Here is a 26,619-nt window from a genome sequence, read left to right as displayed (position 1 = left end):
GTGGAACAGTCCAGAGAAAACAGCTATTCAATTACAGTTTAGCATTAACAAATTAGCTCGATTGAAGGAAGTTAATTTTACGGGAAGAAATCTTACATGTGAAATATAAAGTTGAGTATAGCCATGTAAAGTAGGTGATCAAAAGTCAGTATGAGGGCCTCCTTGGTGGCCTAGGGGTTAAGTCTCAGTGCTATCACCATGAAGGCCTGAGTTCAATCCCCAGCAGCAGACCTCTCCTGTCTCATCCGCTGCTCCCCTCAGCAGTATATTTCAGTAAATCCACCTGTTCTGCCCCCAATTCTGTCTCTGGTGAATCCTCTCACCCCCTGCACCTCTGGCCTACACCCCAGTTCTTCTATGGAAAAAAATATTTTTTAAAAAGTCATTGAGAGTTATAGCTAGGAAACAGCCCAATTAAACAATGCCAAAATAATGCCTCATCCCCACACTCACATCCTCACCTGTAGCCAGAAGGATAAAGGCAATTATGTGCTTCCTTACAGCTATAAATATAGCTTCAAAAGATGTATTTCAAATATCCACGGTCTTACATTATTCAAACCAGTCTTTCACTCACTCAGTCTCTATAACCTAAATATATATACTTCTATATATACTTCTTTGTAAACAGAAAAATAGCCCTAAACAACCAAGGCCAAAGTAGACTCAGGGTGTTAGAAGATCCCATTACAAAAGCTCTCCAACATAGTCACTTCACTCTGTACCTCCTCTATTATCAGTCAGCCTCTAGGAACTGTCAAACTAATTAAACAAGGAATTTATTAGTAGACAACATAGGGAAAATAAAGTTAAGTCTTTAATTCCCACAAAATTAAGAAACTGAAATCTAAGGATAAGCCAATCACAACCAACCAACCAGACTTTTCCAAATAAGGCAAAAACTTCAGCTATGGCCAATCAAATAATTTTCCAGTTTTGCTACCACAATTTTTCAATAAATATCATTCCCCTGACTGCTTGTAACCACTTTGGTGCTTCCCAATTCAAATGAACTTTTTAATTTGCCTCAGTTTATCTTTTAACAGAATCTGCAAGATATGAGTGATCCCAAGGGCACTCTAATGAAATATTATTTTTTTATTTCTGTTAATACATGTGCTATATTATAGAAGCATAAGGATTTGACTAACGAGCATAAAACAATACTCATACCAATTAGTTTTTCTAATTATCATTTACTTTATATGTCTTTTCCAAAAGCACAAAAGAAAGCCAGAGGACAAATGTTAAATTAGTTGAATATGGGACTCTCTTGAATATCTTCCAGTCAAGCTCACATGAGAATTTCTAAATGTAATGTCTTTACAGGGGAAAAAAAGAATTAAATTTTCCATGATGAAAGTCAATAAGATTATAAAATTCTTTTGCCTTGACTATAAACATACTCAAACTTTTTTTTTTTTGAAATTTAGTAATAAAGCAAGAAGTTAGATAAGCCAGGATGGTGAGAGCTAAGAGGTACAAAAATTTAATTGGAACATAGCCCAAGAGGATCCCAAGAAACATATCAGAGATCTAGGGGAGGGACTCACCAGGAAGGACATATCTCAACAACGTGCCAACACTGTGATTCTCAGACTTGAAGTCCAAATGAACTCATTTATTAAATAATACTTGACCATAACTCATTAGATACAGCATACCACAAATCTAAAACAGACAGCTCTCTTTCACTTAAAGTATCCTTTGCCTTAACAATGGCCTTAGTTTTCATTTACCCATGACAAATACACTCTTGCAGATAGCCAACTCCTCCAAAATATGGAAAAAACTACTCAAAAGTACAGTTTTAAATCTCGATATCTACAGTCACATCAGAAGTCACAAATCTGTGGCTTTCCAAATCATTTTGATCAATAATTCCAAGTTTATTTTCAGGCATATTCCCCATGCTTAAACTTATTCTATGTTTTCTAAAGACATAAGAACATTTATAGTTTACATTAATTCTAACAAAAATGAAAGCCATGAATGTGGCAGACAATAAGAGAATCTTTTCCAGTTACTACAAGTGGTAAGCACAAATTAGAAAACAGTACAAACTGCTTAAAACAGTGTTCAAGTTCAATGTAATAAAAAATTTACCAAAACTTTGTGTGTTCTAGTTCTAATCACTAATGTATCCTGTCATTGTGCTAAGATTAACAACAATAAGAGTTACTTACTTCATGGTAACCACTGTCTTTGGCTGTCCCTTATTATCGTTATTTCACCAAAGTACATAGAGGGTTGGTTTACATTTCCTGCTCAAAATCACCCATCTAGTATGAGAAGTTGAAACCAAGACAAGCATCTCTTTGATTTAGACTATGAATACATTGGCTATAAATAGCATAGAAGAACATTTTCTGCTTCACATCAGATTCACCAGTAACTGTCCCCTTAACATAATTAAAGGAACACTCACACTCAAGTTTCACAAATATTTTAAATAGAATGACAGGAATTTAGATGCTCAAATTCTAACATTTATAGTAACCCTTTAACAAAGAGAACTGCCGATAAATTACATTTCAATTAGCATATTATTGGACACAAAAGAGAATCATACAACTACCAAACAAATCTCCAGTAACTAGTTACTCCCATTCATGTACATGCACTAAATCTGGAGTAAACATCTGTATTTTTGCCCTGATTCTAAAATTTGCAAGCTGTGTCTTTAGGCAGACACTTAATCTCTCTATGCTCCCGGGTTTTCCTTCATAAAATAACTGGGTGATTAGATCTACTTTTATTTCAATTCAATAAATAAGTTTTGAGCTGGAAGCTAAAGATTAAGACCATATTAGGGTATTTTCTTACATAAAATTCTGTGGAAATTTACTCTAAATGCTTCTAATTCTTAGTTTTCTAAGGTATATTTTGTTAAAAGCATATTTTTGATGTTTGAACTATTTTTTTTCTTTTTCATTATTGAAGTAACATTGGCTTATCTTACTGTTGGTATTTCAGAAGCATAGCCCCTCCCAGGTATTGTCACAGTAGTGTAGCCACCACCAAATAATCCATAATCCATCACCATAGCTCACTATGCTTCTTTCTTTCTTTCTTTGAGCTACTTGAAGATTTCTATTCATTCTTTCTGACTACATGTATGTTGAAACCAACAAATGATATATTGTGAGTCTATTCATGTGGATTCAGTGCCTCCCAGAAGGTAGGTCAAAACAGTTGAAGATTAGTATAAATAAATGGGATCACAAATTAAAGAGGAGAAATCACAACGGACACAGCAGAAATCAAAAGAATAATCAGAAACTACTATGAACACTTACATGCAAACAAGTTCAACAATCTAGAGGAGATGGACAAATTCCTACAACTCTACAATCACCCAAAGCTAGATAAAGAAGAAATAGAACACCTAAACAGACCAATTACAAGCAGCGAAATTGAAATGGTAATCAAAAACTTCCCCAAAAACAAAAGCTCAGCAACTGATGGATTTACAAATGAATTCTACCAAGCATTTGGAAATGAATTAGTGCCTATCCTTCACAAACTCTTTCAAAAAATTGAGAAGGAAGGGATAATTCCAAACACGTTCCATGAAGCCAACATTACACTAATACCAAAACTGAACAAGGACAACACAAAAAAATAAAACTACAGGCCAATCTCTCTAATGAACACTGATGCAAAAATCCTCAATAAAATTTTAGCTATCAGAATCCAACAAAGTATCCATAAGATAATTCACCAAGACCAAGTAGGATTTATTCCAGGGACACAAGGATGGTTCAACATCCAAAAATCAATCAATGTTATCCAACGCATCAACAAAAAAAAATATAAAAACCATATGATAATATCAATAGATGCTGAGAAAACTTTCGACAAAGTACAAACCCTTTATGATAAAGGCCCTTGAAATTCTCGGGATATAAGGAACATACCTCAACATCATAAAGGCCATAAATGACAAGCCCATAGCCAGTATCATTCTCTGTGGTGAAAAGCTGAAAGCATTCTCATTAAGATCTGGAAAAAGACAAGGATGTCCACTCTCACTGCTTTTCAATATAATAATGAAAGTCCTAGCCAGAACAATAAGACAAGAGAAAGACTACAAGGTATCCAAATAGGGAAGGAAGAAGTTAAACTATCACTATTTGCAGATGATATGATAATATTCATAGAGAACCCAAAAAAATCCACAGAAAAACTAATTCAACTAATCAATCAGTTTAGTAAAGTGGCAGGATACAAAGTCTACATGCAATAATCAGTAGCCTTCCTATACACAAACAATAAACCTGAAGAAGAAGAAATCAAGACAACCATCCCTTTTATTATTGAAACCAAAAAATCAAATACTTGGAAATAAACCTAACAAAAGAGGTAAAGGACCTATGCAAAGAAAACAATAAAACACTATTAAAAGAAATAGAAGAAGACACAAAGAAATGGAAAGAAATCCCTTGCTCATGGATTGGAAGAATTAACATTAAAATGGCCATCCGACCAAAAGCAATATACAGATTCAATGCTACTCCAATAAAAATTTCAATGACATTCTTCAAAGAAATAGAGCAATTATTGATGAAATTCATATGGAATCACCAAAAACCCCAAAAAGCCAAAGCTCTCCTGGAAAAAAAAAAAAAAAAGGGAATGGAGGCATCATACTCCAAGACTTCAAACTATACTAAAAAGCCACAATCATCAAAACTGCATGGTATTGGAACAAGAACAGACACACAGACCAATGGAACTGAATAGAAAATCCAGAAATAAGCCCACAGATTTATGGTCAACTAATCTTTGACAAAAGAGCAAAGAATATTCATTGGAGCAATGAAAGTTTGTTCAATAAATGGTGCTACTTGCAAAAGAATGAAGCTTGACCACTACCTCACACCATACACAAAAACCAACTCAAAATGGATAAAAGAACTATACATAAGGCCTGAAACAATAAAATATATAGAAGGAAATACTGGTGAAACACTACATGACATGCACCTCAAAGACATCTTTACAGACACATCACCCAAAGCAGTGATAGAGAAGGCAAAGATAAACAGCTGGTAAGGAGCTCCTGCACAGCAAAAGAGACAATAACAAAAACAAACAGAAATCCCACCGACTGGGAGAAAATTTTTGTACACTAATGATAAAGGACTGATCACAAAAATCTAGAAGGAGCTGATGAGACTCAACAAAAACAACGAAAATAATCCTGTCAAAAAAATGGGCAGAAGAACTAAAAAGAAATTTCTCCGAAGAGGAAATGCAAATGGCCAACAGACATATGAAAAAAATGTTCAACATCACTTGTAATCAGGGAAATGCAAATCAAAAGTACAATGAGATACCATCTTACACCAGTGAGAATGGCACATATTAAAAAAAAACTAGCAATAGCAAATGTTGGTGAGGTTGTGGAGAAAAAGGAACTCTTCTGCATTGCTGGTGGGAGTGTAAACTTTTCCAACCACTATGGAGAGCTGGTGGAGATTTCTTGACCTACTAAAGATAAAGCTTCCAAATGATCCAGCAATTCCACTCCTAGGTATTTACCCAAATGACACAGAAACATTAATTCCAAAGGGCACCTGCATCCCTATGTTTATAGCAGCACTATTTACAAAAGCTAAGCTTTGGAAACAACCCAAATGCCCAAAAATAGATGACTGGATCAAGAAGATGTGGTACATATACACCATGGAATATTACTCAGCAATCAAAAAAGATAAACACATGCGGTTTGCAGCAACATGGATGGAGCTAGAAGGGATCATGCTCAGCAAAATAAGTCAGAAAGAAAAAGAAAAATACCGTTGCAAATACTCATTGCAGGAATTTAGAAAATGTAAATAAAGGACCAGGAAAAAGACTAATTAATACAAAGTAAAAATCAAATTCAACAAGCAACTATAAAACTATAAATCAGAGATCCACTGCTGGGGGTGGGTGAGGGAAGGGGAGAGGAACAACTAGAGTCAAAATAAGGAGGGGTGCAATTGTATGGGGAACAGAACCAAGATGATAATGCATGCATTGTGCAAAAATGAAAAATGATGTAAAAATAATATAAAATAATATACTAATTTAAAAAAAGAAATTATACAAATAAGCAAAGATCAGATTTTTTTTAATCTTGAAAGCTATTGCAAAGAAATTGGGTAATTCTTGAAAATGTTTTCTCTGGGGTAATATGATAGGCTCTTGACTAACAAAGCTAAATATTGTAAGAGCATTGAAGAAAATTTTGAGGGTAAAGAGATTGGATATAGGGAAAGCAGAAAGTAACAGCAATAACCTAAAAAGGAGGGGTGGGTGGGGAGGGGTCAGCATAGTACAGTAGAAATTGCAATAGTAGGGGAAAAACTAGTTTGACACATTTTCTCCATATTTCTCATTAAAGGAAGCACATCCATAAAGTACATACTTAAGATTGTATTTTGTGTTTGGTTAATAGTTTTCATAAGAATTACAGGCAGATAGAATTTTGGTTTAAGGAATACCTTATGCATATTTGTAAGACTTCTATAAAGTCTTGACTTAAATGTAGAAAGCTAAAATTTAACCTTAAGAGTTAATATTTCTAAAACAATACAAATATGTACAAAGGAAAGGACAAAATATGAAAAGAAAAATGGATGAGTGTACAGTATATTAAAATTATAATGATGGGCAAATTAAAATCTTGGGCACATCATAGACAAAACAAATAAGAATCTTTAATAAAAAGTTATGTGATCTTAAAAAAAACAGTTGAAGATTTACTAGTTATTGTGTTTATTAGAATAAAGGGAATGGTGCTAAAAGCTGGTTTACATTAGAGACTGGTCAAAAGAATCTGTGCTGATGTCTATATCTGATGTGGCTCTGGGAGTCACCGTGGCTGTAGCAACACTTCACTATACCCATAGAATTTCTCTCATCACCACCACAGAATTAATCAGACTTTTTTATTTTTTTGCTTAAAAATGAAGAATGCAGACAAGTGTATTATCATTTTCTATTTGTTTCTATCAGGTGTCATACATAGTTTCTTATTTAATAGGGGTAACCTTTACCTTTGTTATAGAATTCTTTAAAGGATGTTACTAGTCTATCAAAATACTAGCACTGAATTTGTCACATATCTGATTCCCACTTTATTATTTTATCCTCCAATATGCCAAGAAGACATATCAGTTTAGTAAATCTTAGTACTGCAATACAACACAGTATGTTTTGTGCTTGATGTCAGTGATCATATATATATTGAAGGGGTAAGAACCTCAAACACAGTAACATACAAGACAAAGAGCAGGAGTGTTCATTAAATGTCATCTTCTAAGTCAATAATGGCAGGTGTTTGTATTAGGCAGTACAGTGCTTCACTTTCAGCCTAAATAATTTGACTCAGAATTTTAAGGAAATGTGAGATTTCTTCTGCTAGACAAAGCTAAGGTAAATTTGAAACCAAGGAAATGTGAGAGTTGATGAGTTTCAAGGACAAGTGCCTGAAGGCCCTAATAACTGGAAGTCTATTTGATCTCCATCTCCATGCTCCCTAAGTTTTTAGTTTGTGTCCTTCAAAGAATAGTGGTTTGGTCAACCAGCTTTTCAGTTTCTTTAAGAAAAAAGATTGATAAAAAGAAGTACATTTAGAGTTAAATAAAACTCCAACTCTAAATTTCTTAAGATAATTCAGAAAAATACAAATTTAGGTATGGCAAAGTCTGAACCATTATGTGTTTTATTCCCCCATGATCTGCTTCAGTTCTTGGCAATCTGTACTTGCTACAGCAATGAAAACAGCACTGGTTTCATCTTAGTTTAGAGAAAAGATTCTGGCTGTCCTGGACTGAATTGTGCCTGCCCCAGACTAATATGTGAAACCCTAACCCCTCAAATGATTTTATTGGGGATAAGTGGTCAAGGTTAAATGAGGTCATAAGAGTGGAGCCCTCGTCCATTCAGAGAGCTGGTGCCTTAAAGAGAAGAGAGAACAGAGCAGTCTCTCCACAACGTGAGAAAATGCAAGCCTGTCCACAAGCCAGGAAAAGGTCATCACCAGAATTCTGGCACCCTGATCTTATATTCCCAGCTTCCAAAATTGTGAGAAATAAATGCTTATTGGTTAAGCCACTCAATCTGTGGTATTTACTATGGCACCCAAGTTAACTAAGACACTGGTTCAACTAAGAGAAATACCTGGGAAGAATAGATAGCAGAAAACTTCTACTCCAAGCACATGAATCAAGGCTCAGGAAACATTCATATGTATAAACACACACATTCTCAAAAAAATATACATGTACACGGTCAAAAATCATTAAAACACACAGACATACACATAAGATTCACATTCACCTACACACATATACATGCCTGTATACAATCACATAAACATACATGTGCATATACATACCTGCACACCTATACACATTCTACTCTGGAACAGATTTTACTGATTTTGGTGTTGTTATTTCAGAGCAAAAACCAAAGTGCATGTATGCAGAAAGTATATAAAAAACAGTTCTTTAAATTTTTGTTTAAGAATAAATGAATACTTTCAAATTAAATAAAGAAATATGAAAGGTAACATACTCTTGTTCTAAAAAGATTCAGTGAAGGGCTTATAGGTTTAAATGTATCAAATGGTACCCAGGAGAAGTAAAAATACAGTGCTAGGGAATACAGATATCAAGGAGAATATTTTTTTTTTGTAATTAATTTTTTTCCCTTTTTTTAGAATTTAATTTTTTTATTATTTAAATTTTATTTTTATATTCCCATTACAATTACAACACCCTTATTTTGAACCCAAGCCCTCCTTTCCGCACCCCACCCCCAATAGAGTGTCTCTGATTCACAGTTGTTTGTTGACATTGATATTTTCCTTCTTATAGTTATTCTTTTTCCTGGTCCCTTATTTAAGTTTTCTAAATTTCTGCTATGAGTGAGACCATCCGGTATTTTTCTTTTTCTTTCTGGCTTATTTCAGTGAGCATGATCCCTTCCAGCTCCATCCATGTTGCTGCAAATTGCATGTGTTTATCTTTTTTGAATGTTGAGTAATATTTCATGGTACAGGGCCTCCCCTGGTGGTGCAGTGGTTGAGCACTGGGCTGCAGGGCTGCCCGCAGCCTCTGCAGTGCCGGTTCGATCTCCGGCTGCCAGCGAGGGTCCCGCATGGTGCGCAGACCTCTCCTGCTGCCCGCTGCTCCCCTCAGCAGTGTATTTCATCAGTCTGCTTGTTCTGTTCCCTGCTCCAGCTCTGGTGAATTCTCTCACCCTCCCGTGCTTCTAACTGTACCCAGTGCTGTATAAATAAATAAATCCTTTTTTTAAATAAATTTTGTTTTTATATTCCCCATACAATTGCAATCCCCTTATTTTGACCCAAATCCCTCCCCTCCCCACCCCCCATCCCCCATAGAGTGTCTCTGGTTCATAGTTGTTTGTTGATTTTAATATTTTCTTTCTTATAGTTATTCTTTTTCCTGGTCCCTTATTTAAGTTTTCTAGATTCCTGCTATGAGTGAGACCATCCGGTATTTTTCTTTTTCTTTCTGGCTTATTTTGCTGAGCATGATCCCTTCCAGCACCATCCATGTTGCTGCAAATTGCATTTGTTTATCTTTTTTGAATGCTGAGTAATATTCCATGGTGTATATGTACCACATCTTCTTGATCCAGTCATCTATTTTTGGGCATTTGGGTTGTTTCCAAAGCTTAGCTTTTGTAAATAGTGCTGCTATAAACATAGGGATGCAGGTGCCCTTTGGAATTAATGTTTCTGTGTCATTTGGGTAAATACCTAGGAGTGGAATTGCTGGATCATTTGGAAGCTTTATATTTAGTAGGTCCAGAAATCTCCACACAGCTCTCCATAGTGGTTGGAAAAGTTTGCACTACCACCAGCAATGCAGGACAGTTCCTTTTTCTCCACAACCTCACCAACATTTGCTATTACCAGTTTTTTTAATATGTGCCATGGTGTATCTCATTGTACTTTTGATTTGCATTTCCCTGTTTACAAGCGATGTTGAACATTTTTTCATATGTCTGTTGGTCATTTGCATTTCTTCTTCAGAGAAGTTTCTTTTTAGCTCTTCTGCCCATTTTTTTAAATTTATTTATTATTTTTTTATTTTAATTTTTTTATTTTTATATTCCCCAAGCAATTGCAACCCCTTTATTTTGACCCCAAACCCTCCCCCCCACTCCCCTCCCCTCATAAAGTGTCTCTGGTTCATAGTTGTTTGTTGATTATGATTTTCACTTTCTTATAGATATTTATTTTCCTGGTCCCTTATTTAAGTTTTCTAGATTCCTGCTATGAGTGAGACCATTTTTTTTCTTTTTCTTTTTCTTTCTGGCTATTTCGCTGAGCATGATCCCTTCCGGCGCCATCCATGTTGCTGCAAATTGCATTTGTTTATCTTTTTTGAATGCTGAGTAATATTCCATGGTGTATATGGACCACATCTTCTTGATCCAGTCATCTATTTTTGGGCATTTGGGTGATTCCAAAGCTTAGCTATTGTAAACAGTGCTGCTATAAACATAGGGGTGCAGGTGCTCTTTGGAATTGATATTTCTGTGTCCTTTGGGTAAATACCTAGGAGTGGGATTGCTGGATCATATGGAAGCTCTATGTTTAGTAGGTCCAGAAATCTCCACACAGCTCTCCATAGTGGTTGGACCAGTTTGCACTCCCACCAACAGTGCAGGAGAGTTCCTTTTTCTCCACAACCTCGCCAACATCTTCTACCCATTTTTTGACTAGATTATTTTCTTTGTTTTTGTTGAGTCTCATCAGCTCTTTGTAGATTTTTGTGGTCAGTCCTTTATCATTAGTTTTGTGTGCAAAAATGTTCTCCCAGTCGGTGGGGTTTCTCTTTGTTTTTGTTATTGTCTCTTTTGCTGTGCAGAAGCTCTTTAATTTGATGTAGTCCCAGCTGTTTATCTTTGCCTTCACTATCACTGCTTTGGGTGATGTGTCTGTAAAGATGTCTTTGATGTGTATATCGCATAGTGTTTCCACTATATTTCCTTCTATGTATTTTATGGTTTCAGGTCTCATGTCTAGTTCTTTAATCCATTTTGAGTTGTATTTTGTGAATGGTGTTAGGTAGTAGTGAAGCTTCATTCTTTTGCATGTAGCGACCCAGTTTTCCCAGCACTATTTATTGAACAAACTTTCTTTGCTCCAATGCATAGTCTTTGTTCCTTTGTCAAAGATTAGTTGATCATAAATCTGTGGGTTTATTTCTGGATTTTCTATTCGATTCCATTGGTCTGTGTGTCTGTTCTTGTTCCAATACCATGCAGTTTTGATGATTACGCTTTGTAGTATAGTTTGAAGTCTGGGAGTGTGATGCCTCCATTCCCTTCTTTTTTTCAGGAGATCTTTGGCTATTCGGGGTTTTTGGTGATTCCATATGAATTTCATCAATAATTGTTCTATTTCTTTGAAGAATGACACTGAAATTTTTATTGGAATAGCATTGCAATCTGTATATTGCAATCTGTATATTGCTTTTGGTAGGATGGCCATTTTAATAATGTTAATTTTTCCAAACCTTGAGCAGGGGATGTCTTTCCATTTCTTTGTGTCTTCTTCTATTTCTTTTAACAGTGTTTTATAGTTTTCTTTGTATAGGTCCTTTACCTCTTTTGTTAGATTTATTCCCAAGTATTTGATTTTTTTTTTGGTTTGGATAATAAAAGGGATTTTTTTTTTTATTTCTACTTCTTTAGATTTTTTGTTTGTGTATAGGAAGGCTACTGACTTTTGCATGTTGATTTTGTATCTTGCCACTTTACTGAAATGATTGATTAGTTGAATTAGATTTTCTGTGGAGTTTTTGGGGTTCTCTATGTATATTATCATATCATCTGCAAATAGTGATAGTTTGACTCCTTCTTTTCCTATTTGGATTCCTTGTATGTCTTTCTGTTATCTTATTGCTCTGGCTAGGACTTCCAGTATTATATTGAAAAGCAGTGGTGAGAGTGGACATCCTTGTCTTGTTGCAGATCTTAATGGGTATGCTTTCAGCTTTTCGCCATTGAGAATGATACTGGCTGTTGGCTTGTCATATATGACTTTTATGATGTTGAGGTATGTTCCTTATATCCCAAGAATTTCAAGGGCTTTTATGATGAATGGGTATTGATCTTTGTCAAAAACTTTCTCAGCATCTATTTATATTATCATATGGTTTTTGTATTTCTTTTTGTTGATGTGTTGGATAACGTTGATTGATTTTCAGATTTGATTTTGGTCGTGGTGTATTATCTTATGGATACATTTTTGGATTCTGATAGCTAAAATTTTATTGAGGATTTTTGCATCAGTGTTCATTAGAGAGTTGGGCCTGTAGTTTTCTTTTTTTGTGTTGTCCTTGTTCGGTTTTAGTATTGGTGTAATGTTGGCTTCATAGAACGTGTCTGGTATTATCCCTTCCTTCTCAATTTTTTGGAAGAGTTTGTGAAGGATAGGCACTAATTCGTTTCTGAACATTTGGTAGAATTCATTTGTAAATCCATCAGGTCCTGGGCTTTTGTTTTGGGGGAGGTTTTTGATTACCATTTCAATATCGCTGCCGTAATTGGTCTCTTTAGGTGTTCTATTTCTTCTTTATCTAGCTTTGGGTGATTGTAGAGTTGTAGGAATTTGTCCATCTCCTCTAGATTGTTGAACTTGTTTCCATATAACTGTTCATAGTAGTTTCTGATTATTCTTTTGATTTCTGCTGTGTCCATTGTGATTTCTCCTCTTTCATTTATGATCCTGTTTATTTGTGCTTTCTCCCATTTTTCCTTTGTGAGCCTGGCTAAGGGTTTGTCTATTTTATTTATTTTTTTGAAGAACCAGCTCTTGGTTTCATTGATCTTTTGGATTATTTTTTTAGTTTCAATTTCATTTATTTCTCCTTTGGTTTTTATTATCTCTTCTTCTACTGATTTTGGGGTTTTTTGTTGTTCTTTTTCTAGATCTTTGAGCTTTGAGATTATGTTGTTTCTTTGAGTTCTTTCTTATTTCTTGATGTGAGCCTCCATTGCTACATATTTTCCTCTTTTTACTGCTTTTGCTGCATCCCATACATTTAGGAAATTTTTGTCCGCCTTGTCATTCAATTCAAAGAATTTTTTAATTTCTTCTTTGATCTCATTAGTCCAGTGGTCTTCCAGTAGTGTGGTTTTCAATCTCCATGAGGTAGGAGATTTCCTTGCCTTTTTTTTTATGGTTTATTTCTAGTTTGAAGCCTTCATGGTCAGAAAAGTTGCTTGGTACGATTTCAATCTTGGTGTATCTGTTGATGTTTGTCTTGGGTCCCAGTATATGATCAATCCTGGAGAATGATCCGTGTGCACTTGAGAAAAATGTGTACTCAGATTTTTTTGGGTTTAGTGTTCTATAGATGTCTGTTAAGCCAAAGTGCTCTTGATCCTTATTTTGAGCTTTAGTGTCTTTACTTATTTTTTGTCTGGTTGATCTATCCATTGTTGATGGTGGTGTGTTGAAGTCTCCCACTACGTATGTGTTTTCTCTGATGTCTGTTTTCAAAGATGATAATACTTGTCTGATATATTTTGGTGCTCATTCGTTGGGTGAATATATGTTAATGAGTGTTATTTCTTCTTGAAGTATTGTTCCCTTGATGATAATGTAGTGACTGTTAGGGTCTCTTTTTACCTTTTTGAGTTTCAAATCCATTTTATCTCATATAAGTATAGCTGTTCCTGCTTTCTTTTTGGTCCATTTGCTTGTAGGATTGTTTTCCATCCTTTAACTTTGAGTCTATTTTTATCTTTTGTAGCTAAATGTGTTTTTTGGAGACAGCAAAAGGTTGGGTTTTGTTTCTTAATCAAGCCTGCGATTCTGTGTCTTTTTATTGAAGAGTTTAGTCCATTTACATTTAGAGTTAATATTGATGTTAACATCTGTATTTGCCATTGTGTTTGTCTTTCCTTTGATTTTATTATTTATTCTTTTAACATCTTTTTTTTTTTTGGCCTTCTTTCATTGTCATTTGTCCCTCTGAGGTTCTGGCTTTAGGACTCCTTGTAGTATTTTTTGGAGTGGGGGTTTAGTTGTAAAGAAATTCCAGAGTTTCTGTTTGTCTGGGAAGGTCCTTATTCTTTCTTCATAGAGGAAAGAGAGCTTTGCGGGATAGAGTATTCTTGGTTGGCATCTTTTGACTACGTCCCTCCACTCTTTCCTTGCCCGTAGTGTTTCTTCGGAGAAGTCTGATGTCAGTCTGATTGATTTTCCCTTGAATGTCATATGTTTCTTCCCTCTTGTCAGCTTCATTATTTTTTCCTTGTCTTGGATTCTTGGGAGCTTTACTATTATGTGTCTTGCTGTGTTTTTCCTTTCATCATGGAAGTTTGATGTTCTTCTTGCTTCTTGTATATTAATTTTCAGCTCCCTCTTCACGTTTGGGAAGTTCTCTTCAATTATTTCCTTGAATATTTTCTCTGTTCCTACATCTCTCTCCTCTCCTTCTGGGATTCCTACAACTCTTATATTTCCTTTCCTCGTGGAGTCAGATAGTTCCCAAAGTCTTTCTTGGGTCTTTTTCCTTTGTACTTCTCTTTCCTTTTCTGTTTTGGTTCTTTTTATTTCTGTGTCTTCAAGAGTACTTATTCATTCTTCCATTTCACCTATTCTGCTTTCATTGCTTTTCCCAGAGTTCTTCAGTGCCTCCATTAATTCTTTGATCTCCTGCATTTCTTTTACTTCCCTCTTTAGGCACTCAATTTCATTCTTTCGAGAGTTGTTTTCTTTAATGACTTCCATCAGTTTTTTCATCATGGCAATTTAAATTCTTTTTCTGGAAGGCTCAGAAGTTTTGTGGTGTGTCTTTTTTCTGAGGCATTGCTACTTTGCTTGTAGTTTTTCTTTTCCCTGCTGCCTGTCTTCTAATTTGCCTTATGTGTTGGGACACTGTGCGCTGGTACTGGCTGTCATCTTTTTGGTGTGTTCTTTCGGGAGTTTCAGAAACTGGCAATCCAAATGTGTCAAAAACTGTTATGCCAGAAGTCTAGTGAGGCAGTACTAGACTTCTTTGAGTATGTTAATGGTTACTGTATGATTGAGTATGTTAATGGTACTTTGAGTATGTTAATGGTTACTGTCACAGAATCTCTCCTCCTTCTGTATTTAGTTACAAATGTGCCTCTTGAAGTCCCACAGACTTCCCTGGAGGTGGGGCAGCTAGATTTCACTCTGGGTTCCAAATCTCTGGATCCTCCTCTAGGCTCCGACTTCCTGCCAGGTGGGACCGGGCTTGTGGGGGCCTTCAGCTCACCTCTGACTGCGCAGGGAACCTTCTCCCTCTGGCTCCAAGGGGAGACTTCTGCCATATTCAAGCAGTCTTTATTGAAGGAAGGTCCCTGTTCTAAACTGGCACTTTGGAAACAGGCACACTCTTCTGCGCGCCCTGTCTGCCCCGGCCATGGGTGCCTGCTCCCCCTCTGGTTTCGGACTGCTGGCCTGAAGGGGCCTGCCATGGGCAACCTTGCCAGCTCACCTCTGTTTCCTCCAGGAGACTTCTGCCAGTTTCAAGAAGTCTTTATTGGAGAAAGTTCCCTGTTCTAAAAAGGCAACGTGGGTATGCACTCCCCTGCGCGCCCGGTCTGTCCTGGCCTTGGGTGCCTGCCCCCCCTCTTGGCTGGGACTGCTGGCCAGAAGGGCCCTGGCATGGGCAAAATTCCCAGCTCACCTCTGGCTCCTCCAGGAGCCTTCTGCCATTTTCAAGCAGTCTTTATTGAAGAACGGTCCCTATTCTAACGTGGCGATTCAGAGTCAGGCACACTCTTCCGCATGCCCAGTCTGCCCCGGCTATGGGTGCCCGCTCCCCCTCTGGGCTCCGGACTGCTGGTCAGAAGTGGCCTGGCTTGGGCGAACTTCCCAGCTCACCTCTGACTCCTCTGGGAGCCTTCTGCAGGTTTCAAGCAGTCTTTACTGAAGAAAGGTCCCTATTCCATGTGGTGTTGGTGATTTTTTTTCTGGTCGCTAGGTGGCACCAGAGATCTCTCCTACTGTCCTTGGGGAGCTGTTTTTTTTACCCTGTGGGACAGGGGAACAGAGTGGGAGTGGTGGGGAAAGACTCAACGGCTTTGGGGTGCTGTATCTGCCTTGTGCCCCACCATCGTGGGGATCCCATGCCCCGAATTTCATGCGCCGGGTCTCAGTTCCAAAGCCCTCAGGTTCAGGACGCGGTCTGTAGCCCAGTTCAGTGTCTGCAGAAATGGAGCCTTTTGCACCTCACTCCCGTGTCCGGGCGTCTGGTTTCTGATTACTCAGGGAGGGACATTCACCTCAGTGAGGGCCCCCACACGTCTCCCCACCAGCCTAGGTCACAGGCGCGGGCACCTGGGCAGCCGTGATCCACGTATCCTTTTCAAGTGCGCCACTCTTCCGCACAAGCTTACCGGCTGGCCTGGGGCTGTTTGTAGGTCTCTGGGAGTCTTTGATTTTCTCTAATGGCACCTGGAGCCGTTCGCTCACCTCCACAGCGAATCCTGCAGGGTTCTCCACACCTCCAGTTCACGGGGTGTGGTGGCTGAAATAGTTCCTTTCCACTCACAGTCCCGCTTGATGCGTAGTTTGTTCTTGTTGGTTGTTTAAGTTTTTTTTTTTTTTCCTCCTTTCTGTTGGTTGAAGAGTGCCAACTTTGTGGGTGGGGGAGGGTTGCAGGGTTCTGAGCTTTCCTCCCTTCTAGTCCTCTTTTATGGCAACTTTTTTCTTCGGGTAGTTTGCTGGAGTCGCCTGTTTATCTTCCATGTCCCAGTTCTCACTGGCACCTGCCGCTTTTCCTCCCTATAACTTTTTTTTAATGGGAGATCTTACTGGCAGCGTTTCCTCACCGCCATGTTGATCTGCCCTCTCAAGGAGAATTTTAAAACAATGAATGCCCACAAGACACTTAGTATCTAGAAGAGCTTTCTAATAATTGATCATTAAGTATGCTTCTCAAGTTATTAATTACATTTTAGAAAACACATTCTACAAAAGAAGACATACATTATGAATCATCACTATAAATGTATTTATTTAGTACTTTTATGTAATTATAAAGATAATTTCAATCTTCATAAGGGTTAGGCAGCACTGTAATTTATTTTATTTTATTTGCCTTTGCATGTTTTCATAGGTACTGAGATCTGTATTTTAGTTGCTGTGTCAGAAGAGTGATGTAAACTCTTGCAAAAAATGAAAAAGAACAAGAAAGGAATGCTTCCAAATCTCACCAGGTCAGCGTTACTCTCATGCCACAGCTAGAAATGGACGTCACAAGAAAATTATAGGCCAGTAACCTCAATTAAAATGGGTGAAAAATTCACCAACAAAAAAAACTTCATTCAGAGGTACATTAAAAGGAAAATATACCATGGTCAAGTGGAATTTATCCTTAGCATGCAATAAGGGTTCAACATACACAAATCAATGAATGCGCTACTTGATATTAATAGAATGAAAGAATAAAATATTATCATCTCAATAAATGAAGAAAAAGAATTTTTTTAAATCCAACATACTTTCATAATGTAAGTCATGACAAAGTGGATTTAGAAGGAACTCACCTTAACATAATAAAGGCCACATGTAGTAAACTGACAATTAACATTATACCCAATGGTGAAAATTTGAAAGTTTTTCCTCTAAGATCAGAAACAAGACAAGGGTGTAATTTCTCACCAGTTTTGTATAACATAGTACTGGGAGTCCTGTTCAGAACCATTAGCCAAGAAAAAAAAAAAAAAGACATTCAAATCAGAGAGCAAGAAATTAAATTGTCTCTGCTTGCAAGCTGCATAATTTTATAGAGAATCCACTAGGAAAGACTCCACTAAGAAAACCTGAATACTAATAATGAAAATCAGTAAACTTTTATGATTCAAAATCAACATACAAAAATCTGATGCATTTCTATGCATTAGAAGCAAACTAGCTGACAAATAATTTTAAAAAGGCAAACCAATTTAAACTAGAATCAAAAAAGTAAAATAGAGATGGAGGTGACATCCTGCAGGGTGGTCAGTTTACCCTCCCTACTCTTTCTCTCCAGTCTGTCCCTCCCTTCCCCATTCCTCCTCCACCTCCAGGCTTAGAGGTGTGTGTGTGGCACAGGACCTGGAATGAAGCTGGAGCAGCTACAAGGCAGTTGGGGACCTGGGGAGGACAGGTCCTGCAACAGCCTTCCCAAACAGAGAGGACTGAGAGTAACTCTAATTACCCAGTATTGCAACCATGGAGTCTGCTTAATAAGCCGAAAACTACTGTTACAAAAGTAATAGCCACTAATGCTGAAATGGGAAATCCTGTCATGAGAGAATTAGATGTAATGGTCACTACATTGCCAGTGTGGTAGTGGGCTGGCTTGGAATATTTTTAATGGCACAAAGAAGTCAACAAAACTGGAAGTGGCTATTTTTGTCTTTGATAAAAAACTGAGTGATAAATACCAAAAAAATTGAAAGGGATTAAATGACACATTCTTTAAAAGGAACAGTCCAGCAGTTGATTTGACTACAACACTGTCAACTTCTTACTATCCAGCATCCTTTGGAAGAATCCCAGGATTGTTTGGCATTTTGTACAGAACCAGTTTTTGCCAGTTTAGTCAACGTTCTTGGTAATTGAGAAAATTTAATCTCACTTGTACCTCCAGTTTCATAAAGATCTCCAGATCATTGTATTTTCAGATCATAAACTTTGTAAAGTAGAAACCAAATGTGGTTTGCTTCAAGTTTCTGATGGATTGTCATTTTTACATAGTTGTGTAAAAATGGTTTATTGAAATATTCCAACTGAAAACATGATTTTGAATAGAAGTGAAGCCTAGAAAATAATGAACTTTGATTTTTGCATATTATCAACTAGTTCTGACAAAAGTCTAACTTTCCCAAATTTACCATCATTGTGTCTTACCAAAATTTGACTCCAGAATACATATGTGATGTGAACTCTGAAACAGTCAGTGATAATGTACTCTTTAGAAACTGCCATGTACGCTGTACTTAATAAAGGGAATCCTGTATTTGATGTGAGCAAGCAATATATGTATAGGACTTTCAGTAGGCAATTGAGCTAGTTAGTATCTAGTTCACTTACAAATATACCTGAGGAAGTTCGTGATCACGTAAAACTAGTTACGTGTAACTCCAACTCTAGGAGCAGATGTAGATGAAAGGACAGATTTCATTCTATGATTATGTTGGTGCAGTATTTTGCTACTTTATTCCAAAGAGATTACCTTCAGAAATCAAAATTTTTCAAAAGAGAGCCACAGATTCTACCAAACATGCCCAAACATGTCATTGTGCAGAGAACTTTGTGTTGACTTCAGAATTTATAAACCCTAATGTGGTACCTTCTGTTTTGCCCAATGTTTCACTAATTGCCAAAGAATGCACCAAAGAAGAAAACATCAAATTAATTAACCTAAACTTAGTTCTCTCTTTAAACAGCAGAAGTCAATCTAGATTTTGTTAATTGTCCTGCAAAAAAAAAATGAATTTTCTACTAACCAAAACCTCTCCCCATGAGATAAAATAAATAAATGTCCTACCAATGGTTTGCAGAACACTAGAATCTCTTCCCAATCAGATGTAGGAGCTCTGTGGAAATATCATTCCAACCTTTACAAATCTTATGGACTAACCATCTGTAAAAAAAGCCTTTATACCAAGAATTAATAAATGCAAGTCTACAAATATCTTCCCTTGTTGTTCATGTAAAGTCATGAGTGTGCCTAGGAAAGATTTTGGAATATGTGGACCAAGGTTTATATTTAATGATGTCCTGCCCTTCTTACAACAAATTCCACCCAAAGCACTTTCAGTTATCATGGGAATTTTAGGGATTTTACAAATATACATTTACTACTGAAAATTTGGAAATTACAAAAAAGCAGCTGACTGGAAAAATATTGTCTTGATTCCCCTTACTATTGAAAACAATCTTAATCTCAATCAGTTCAATAAATTCAATCTTTATCTCAATCAGTTCAATTATTTCATTTCCATTTTGAAAAGATGTTTAATATATTGGAGTCTGAAAATGGGACAGCTTCATATAACACAAGAACAGCAGAAATATTTGGTCACAGAAATCAAACAAATGCTTCCAAGAATGCAAAAAGTAAATAAATGTTGGGTCCCAGCAGAGTGATAACATCTTTTACAACTTTGGAGCAGACCTTCTGACTTGTGGTAAATCAGAAAGTGAAAAGAAGTTGTTATAATAAATATAAAAGAGCATCTTATACTTGAAAAAAAAACAGCAAAAGAACAGGAGCAGGCACGTAAGTTTAGAGGGTGGTTGCCCCTTAAATCCCAAGTGCACACACCTTTAGCTCCAGTGAAACAGACTAAAAACTTAAGACACACATTGATGGATAATATGTCATCTCTGACCAGACTTTCTGTTAGTATCCCCAAAGTTTCTGTTTCCAATACCTCCTCTTCTGTTCTTTCCATGAGCCTTGGCATTATGTTTTCTATACCAAATGAAAATACAAAGAGAAATTTAACGAACAACCAATATGCTAACAGATTTCAGGGTTCAACTTGCCAGAGAATACAGACCATAACTTCTTCAGTAGCTCAAGTAGCTGGGGTGATCAGTATGGTCCTGGAAACACCTTACTATACTTTGCCAAAGTTCAGTACTCTGAGTGCTCCTTGTGCAAATGCTTTTAGTGCACAGCAGAATCAACATAGACCCACTCAGATGTCTGCCTTGTATAATCTCTTCGGCACTCAGAAGTTCAAAGTAAGCATGAATCCATTATCACAACAGAAACAAAATCAGTGGCCTCATCATTTTGTACCTCCTCCTAGGGTCACCATGTATGGGCAGTTCAGTAATGGAAACATTGATAAATATGACAAGATAATTCACCTTTGGTATGCAGGCAAATCCTTTCTTTAACCCACAGAATACAACCACCAATTACTAACACTAACAACAATTCAGCTAACAGTGCTTTAAAAGATAATTCCATTAAGGTGTATTCCTTCTACCCCAAGGATTTCAAGGGCCTTCATCATAAGCAGATGTTGAATTTTGTCAAATGCTTTCTCAGCATCTATTGATATGATAATATGGTTTTTATTTTTCTTTTGGTTGATTGTGTTGGGTTACATTAATTGATTTTTAGATGTTGAACCCTCCTTGTGGCCCTGGAATAAATCCCACATGGTCATGGTGTATTATCTTTTGATGCATTGTTGGATTCTGTTGGATAAAATTTGTTGAGGATTTTTGCATCTGTGTTCATTCAAGAGACTGGCCTATAATTTTCTTTTTTTGTGTTGTCCTTGTTTGGCTTGGTATTAGTGTAATGTTGGCTTCATAATATGTATTCCATAGTATTCCTTCCTTCTCAATTTTTTGAAAAAGTCTGTGTAGGACTGGCACTAGTTTGTTTCTGAATGTTTGGAAGAATTCATTTGTGAAACCATCTGATGTGGGCTTTTTTTGGGGGGGGAGAATTTTGATTACTGTTTCAATTTTACTGCTTGTAATTGGTCTCTTTAGGTGTTCTATTTCTTCTTTATCTAGCTTTGGATGATGGTATAGTTCTAGTAATTTGTCCATCACTTCTATATTGTTGAACGTGTTTGCATATAACTGTTCATAGTAGTCTATGATTATTCTTTTGATTTCTGCCATATCTGTTGTAATTTCTCCTCTTTCATTTATGATCCTATTAATTTGTTTTTTCTTCCATTTTTTTCTTTGTGAGCCTGGCTAGAGTTTCATCTATTTTGTTTAATTTTTCAAAGAACCAAGTTATGGTTTATTTGATCCTTAGGTTTGTTTTTCTAATTACTATTTTATTTTTTTCTGCTTTGATTTTTATTATTTCCTTTCTTAAACTTGCTTTTGGGCTTTTTGCTATTCCTTTTCTAGTTCTTTGAGATGGGAGATTAGGTTGTTTGTTTGAGTTCTTCTGATTTCTTCATGTGAGACTGTATTGCTATTATATATACACTCCTTTTCTTACTGCTTTTGCTGTGTCCCACACATTGTGGAAAATTGTGTTCTCATTGTCGTTCTCTAAGTATTTTTTTTATTTATTCTTTGATCTCATTAATTCAGTGTTCTTCATATGGAACCACACAAAACCTCAAATAGCCAAAGCTTTCCTGACTAAAAAGAAGGAGAATGGAAATATCACATGCCCTGGTTTCAAACTATACTACAAAGCCATAATAATTAAAACAGTATGGTACTGGCACAAAACAGACATAAAGACCAAAGGAATCAAATAGAAAACCCAGAAACAAACCCACATATTTATGGACAACTAATCTTTGACAAAGCCACAAAGAATATGCAATGGAACAGGGACAGTTTGTTCAATAAATGGTGCTGGGAAAACTGGACCACCACATACAAAAGAATGAAGCTAGACTATTACCTCACACCATGCACAAAAACCAACTCAAATGGATAAAAGACCTGAATGTAAGACCTGAAACCATAGAATATATAGAAGAAAAAATAGGCACAAACACTACATGACATATATCTCAGTAACATCTATAAAGACACATCCCTCAGAACAAAGAAAGTGAAGGAAAAGATAAACAAATGGGATTACATCAAACTAAAAAGCTCTGCACAGCAAAAGAGACACTAACTAAAACAAGAGACACCCTACTGATTGGGAAAAAATTTTTTGCACATAATACAACTGATAAGGGACTGATCACAAAAATCTACAAAGAGCTCATACAACTCAACAAAAACAAAGCAAACAATCAAGTCAAAAAATGGGCAGAACAGCTAAAAAGACAGTTCTCCAAAGGGCATATGAAAAAATGTTCAACACCACTTATAATCAAGGAAATGCTAATCAAAACCACAATGGGCTATCACCTCACACCAATGAGAATGGCACACATTAAAAAAGCAGAAAACAACAAATATTGGTGTGGATGTGGAGAAAAAGGAACTCTCCTACATTGCTGGTGGAAATGCATACTAGTTCAACCACTATGGAAAGCTGTGTGGAGGTTCCTAAAACTATTAAAAATAGAGCTACCATTTGACCCAGCAATTCTACCCCTAGGAATCTACTCAAAGGACACGAAAACATTAAATCTAAAAGATACCTGCATCCTTATGTTCATTGCAGCACTATTTACAATAGGTAAGATATGGAAACAACCCAAAGACCCCAAAATAGATGACTGGATCAAGAAGATGTGGTATATATACAAAATGGAATACTATTCAGCAATCAAAAAGATAAACTCATGCCATTCACAACAACATGGACAGAGCTAGAAGAGATCATGCTCAGTGAAATAAGGCAGAAGGAAAAAGAAAAACATCAAATGGTTTCACTTATAGGAGGAATATAGGAGAACCAAATAAGGTATATGGGAAAAAATAATAATAACAACAACAACAATAACAGCAAAACTAGCAGACAACCATAAATAAGAGACATCCTGTGAGGGAGGGGAAGGAAATGGTATCAAAACAGGGGAGAGAAGAGCACAAGGGACTATGGTGAAAGTTCGTGGGTGAACCAGTGGTGGGAATTTTTAGGGAATACACAATGATATAAACAATATAAATTAAAAAATTATTAAAAAAAATAGAGATAACTTTGGGTGATGTGCCTTGCTTCTATTTTTTTAAGGATTACTTCACTTTTAATCATGGTGAGCTCATATGCATCTAATTTAGTATAACCAAAGGATGTGATCTAACAAGGTAGGTGCCAGGAAGGAAGAAAGGTAACCCATGATGAAATGCCAGGGTATTCCAGCATTTAGGGTTTGTTCAGAAGACAAGAAGACTGTCATAGAATGGAGAAGAAATATTCTAAGGAAAAAAGAAACAGAGAAAGAAAGGAGAAACCAAATACCCTTTGAATAAATGAAGTTTGTTTAAGTTCATTAATAATTAAATACATGAACATTAAATTATTAAATGTTGTATTTGACTTATATTAGTATTACTAAATTCGATTATTACTCACAATAGTTTTTTTTAAAATCAAACTGCAAAATTTAATTATACCTTTTGAATAGTTTCTGATTCATTTTTAGGAACTTAGCATAAGGAATCAGGCAAGAGTATAAGGATGCAAACTCAGCATGGGTGCTGTTTATGTTTAGAATATTACAATTTCCACCACGACATATTGGGTTGGCTAATTATAATATATGAATAAATGGAGTTTTATGTAGTCATTAAAATGAAGAGTGTATATATGTGGATATGCACATATGTACACAATTTATTTACATGATTACATTAATTATAAAAAATGCTTTCTGTAGAAAGGTAGTAAACATAATTGACAAATAAAAAGTTATTCCAATTACAAAATCTATATGAAATTCAAGTAAAGATGCAAATATCCATTCATACAAATATCAACAAGGATTCTGAGGATTAAGATTAAAGATAATTTTTACCTTATGTTTACATTATTTTGTGACATTTTATAATAAATATATATTGCATTTTTAGCCATAAGTGGCATTCAAGATATTTTAACTTTGCAGAAAAGAGATAAAAAATAATTTTTCCATTCCCCTTGCCTTAGGCTGCTCTAATGATCTCTGTAAATGCCAATACTTACTTTGTAAGATTCTGAGACTCCAATGAATAACTGATGCTGGGAAGCCTATCTCAAGATTGCAGATCAGAATGTGATTTTACAGGAAACAGGATGGCAGAGAAGTCAAAAGGAAAATAGAATCAGATTTGGAGCATTTTGTTTGTTTCTTTACAAAATTAATAATGCTTTAAACAAAAGAGCAAAATATACTTTCTTTACACAATCTTTGACAATAGTTATTCAATCTTACATTTTGAAGCAACTCCATTTTATCACTAGCACAAGATGTTTCTCAGGGATCCTGATAGGAATAAACATTTCTGCCTCTGGGCTCTCCAGTTCTTATTCCAACTTCTGTTAGTGCACTTATCTCAGAGTCCATTAACTCAATGAGATTAAGAGCTCCTGCAGGGGAGAAACTGTCTTGTTTTTCCTTTTTTTCCTATGTGGTCCAGCTACAGAAATTCTTTCCCTATCACATCAATAAAGACTTGGAGAAAGAATAATAGAATGTTCTTAAAAGACATTCAAAATGTTAAGTGGTAGAAGTAGAAAACATCTCAAATTATAAAGCAGTGGGTTAATAACAACTATATGTAGAGAAGGCAACTTTGCTAACTGTGAATCTGCAGTCTAAGATACAATTATAATTGAAGGATAAAATTTCTATAAACTAGGCCTCCCTGATGGAGCAAGGGGTTAAGATGCAACACTATGAAGCTATCCACAGCCACTGCAGCATGGGTTTGATCCCCACCATGACCCACATGGTGCAGCAGACCTCTCCTGACTTACCCGTTGCTCCCCTCAGCAGTGTGTTTCAGTCAATCCTTCTGTCTTTTCTCCGCTCTGTCTCTGGTGAATCCTCTCACATACCCCCACACACACCTCTGGCCTGTACCCCAGTTCTTGTATGCATAAATAAATCAATCTTAAAAAAAATTCTACAAACTTAATGCTTAGGAGGAACAACTGCTTGAAATAGAAGATTGTGATTTAATTTTTGCATTACTCAATTCTTTTATCATGCTTTTCTAAAATTGAGCATCTGTGTGAATCAAGGTAAAATAGTCCTATGCTATGGATAACTCTAGTTTATGAATAAAAGAAAGCTTAATAAAGTAAATGTATTTTTTATTTTATTCAGAGAATGTAAACATTTAATCACATATTCAGACATTACATAGCTAATTGAATTTAGTGTTTGAACTTTGTTTAACAAAGCTACAACTTTTTGAGCTTTAAAATGTTTATGCTATGCCCAAACCAAAACCTTGCGAATTTGTACAAGACCCAATAGTGGCTGGCCAAACTGGTGAGATTGCAAAGCCTTGTTGGGGATCATGGCAGAGTGATCAGAGGCCTGTGAACACCCACAAGACCCAGCCAGCAACCCACCTGGACATACGGAAGTCTTGTAACCTCACATGAAATCCTTGCCAACACCCACACAGACTGGTTGACCTCAGACATGTGTCAGGGAGTGTGCCACAGTGGCCAGAATCCTCATGACCATCTGTGAGACCAAGTCACCTGCTTGCCCAGAAAGGTGAAGTGAATGACCAGTGACTGGAGAAAGAGCCATGCCCTGAGGAAACCCCACTTACAACAGCTGGACTCCAAAGCTAAAAATGGTCAAGAGTAAAAACCCAACAAAAGGCAACATGAGTCCTCAAGGGGTTAGGATAACAGAGAGAGAAAACTAATCTCCAGGACTTCAATTCATAGACATGGAAGTTATGTCCTCCCTATCAGATACACAGTTTAGAATTGCAATGATAAAGAAAATTCAAAGAAATGGAAGAAAACTCAGAAAAGTAAATAAATGATGGTCTTAGAAATGAAATCAATGAACTGAAGAGAGAAAATGAAGCTCCAAAGAGAAAAATGGATTTTCAGGATTTCAAAAGGGAAATACAGAAGAAGAAAAATCAGAAGTCACAGAAGTAGAATAGATTAAATGAAACAATGAGTCAATGTAATTGAAGATACATATGTACAAAGAACCCAGTGAAAGAAGGAGAGAGAAACAAAGAAAGAA

The 26,619-nt window shown here is 36.3% G+C and overlaps 1 protein-coding gene and 1 pseudogene across 2 annotated transcripts in view; one reads left to right on the top strand and one right to left on the bottom strand.

Moving 5' to 3' along the window:
- Positions 1-26,619, bottom strand: part of PXDNL (peroxidasin like) — a 628,077-nt gene that overhangs the window by 478,118 nt on the left and 123,340 nt on the right. The gene's annotated exons all lie outside the window — the stretch shown is intronic.
- The window catches only part of LOC119249858 (SCY1-like protein 2), a 68,508-nt pseudogene continuing 60,647 nt past the window's right edge, over positions 18,759-26,619 (top strand).

This window comes from Talpa occidentalis, unplaced genomic scaffold, assembly GCF_014898055.3.
Source record: "Talpa occidentalis isolate TD23 unplaced genomic scaffold, MPIMG_talOcc4v2.1, whole genome shotgun sequence".
Classification (NCBI taxonomy): domain Eukaryota; kingdom Metazoa; phylum Chordata; class Mammalia; order Eulipotyphla; family Talpidae; genus Talpa; species Talpa occidentalis.
The sequence above is the reverse complement of the archived record's forward strand: the minus strand, read 5'-3'. Positions and strand labels throughout refer to the sequence as shown.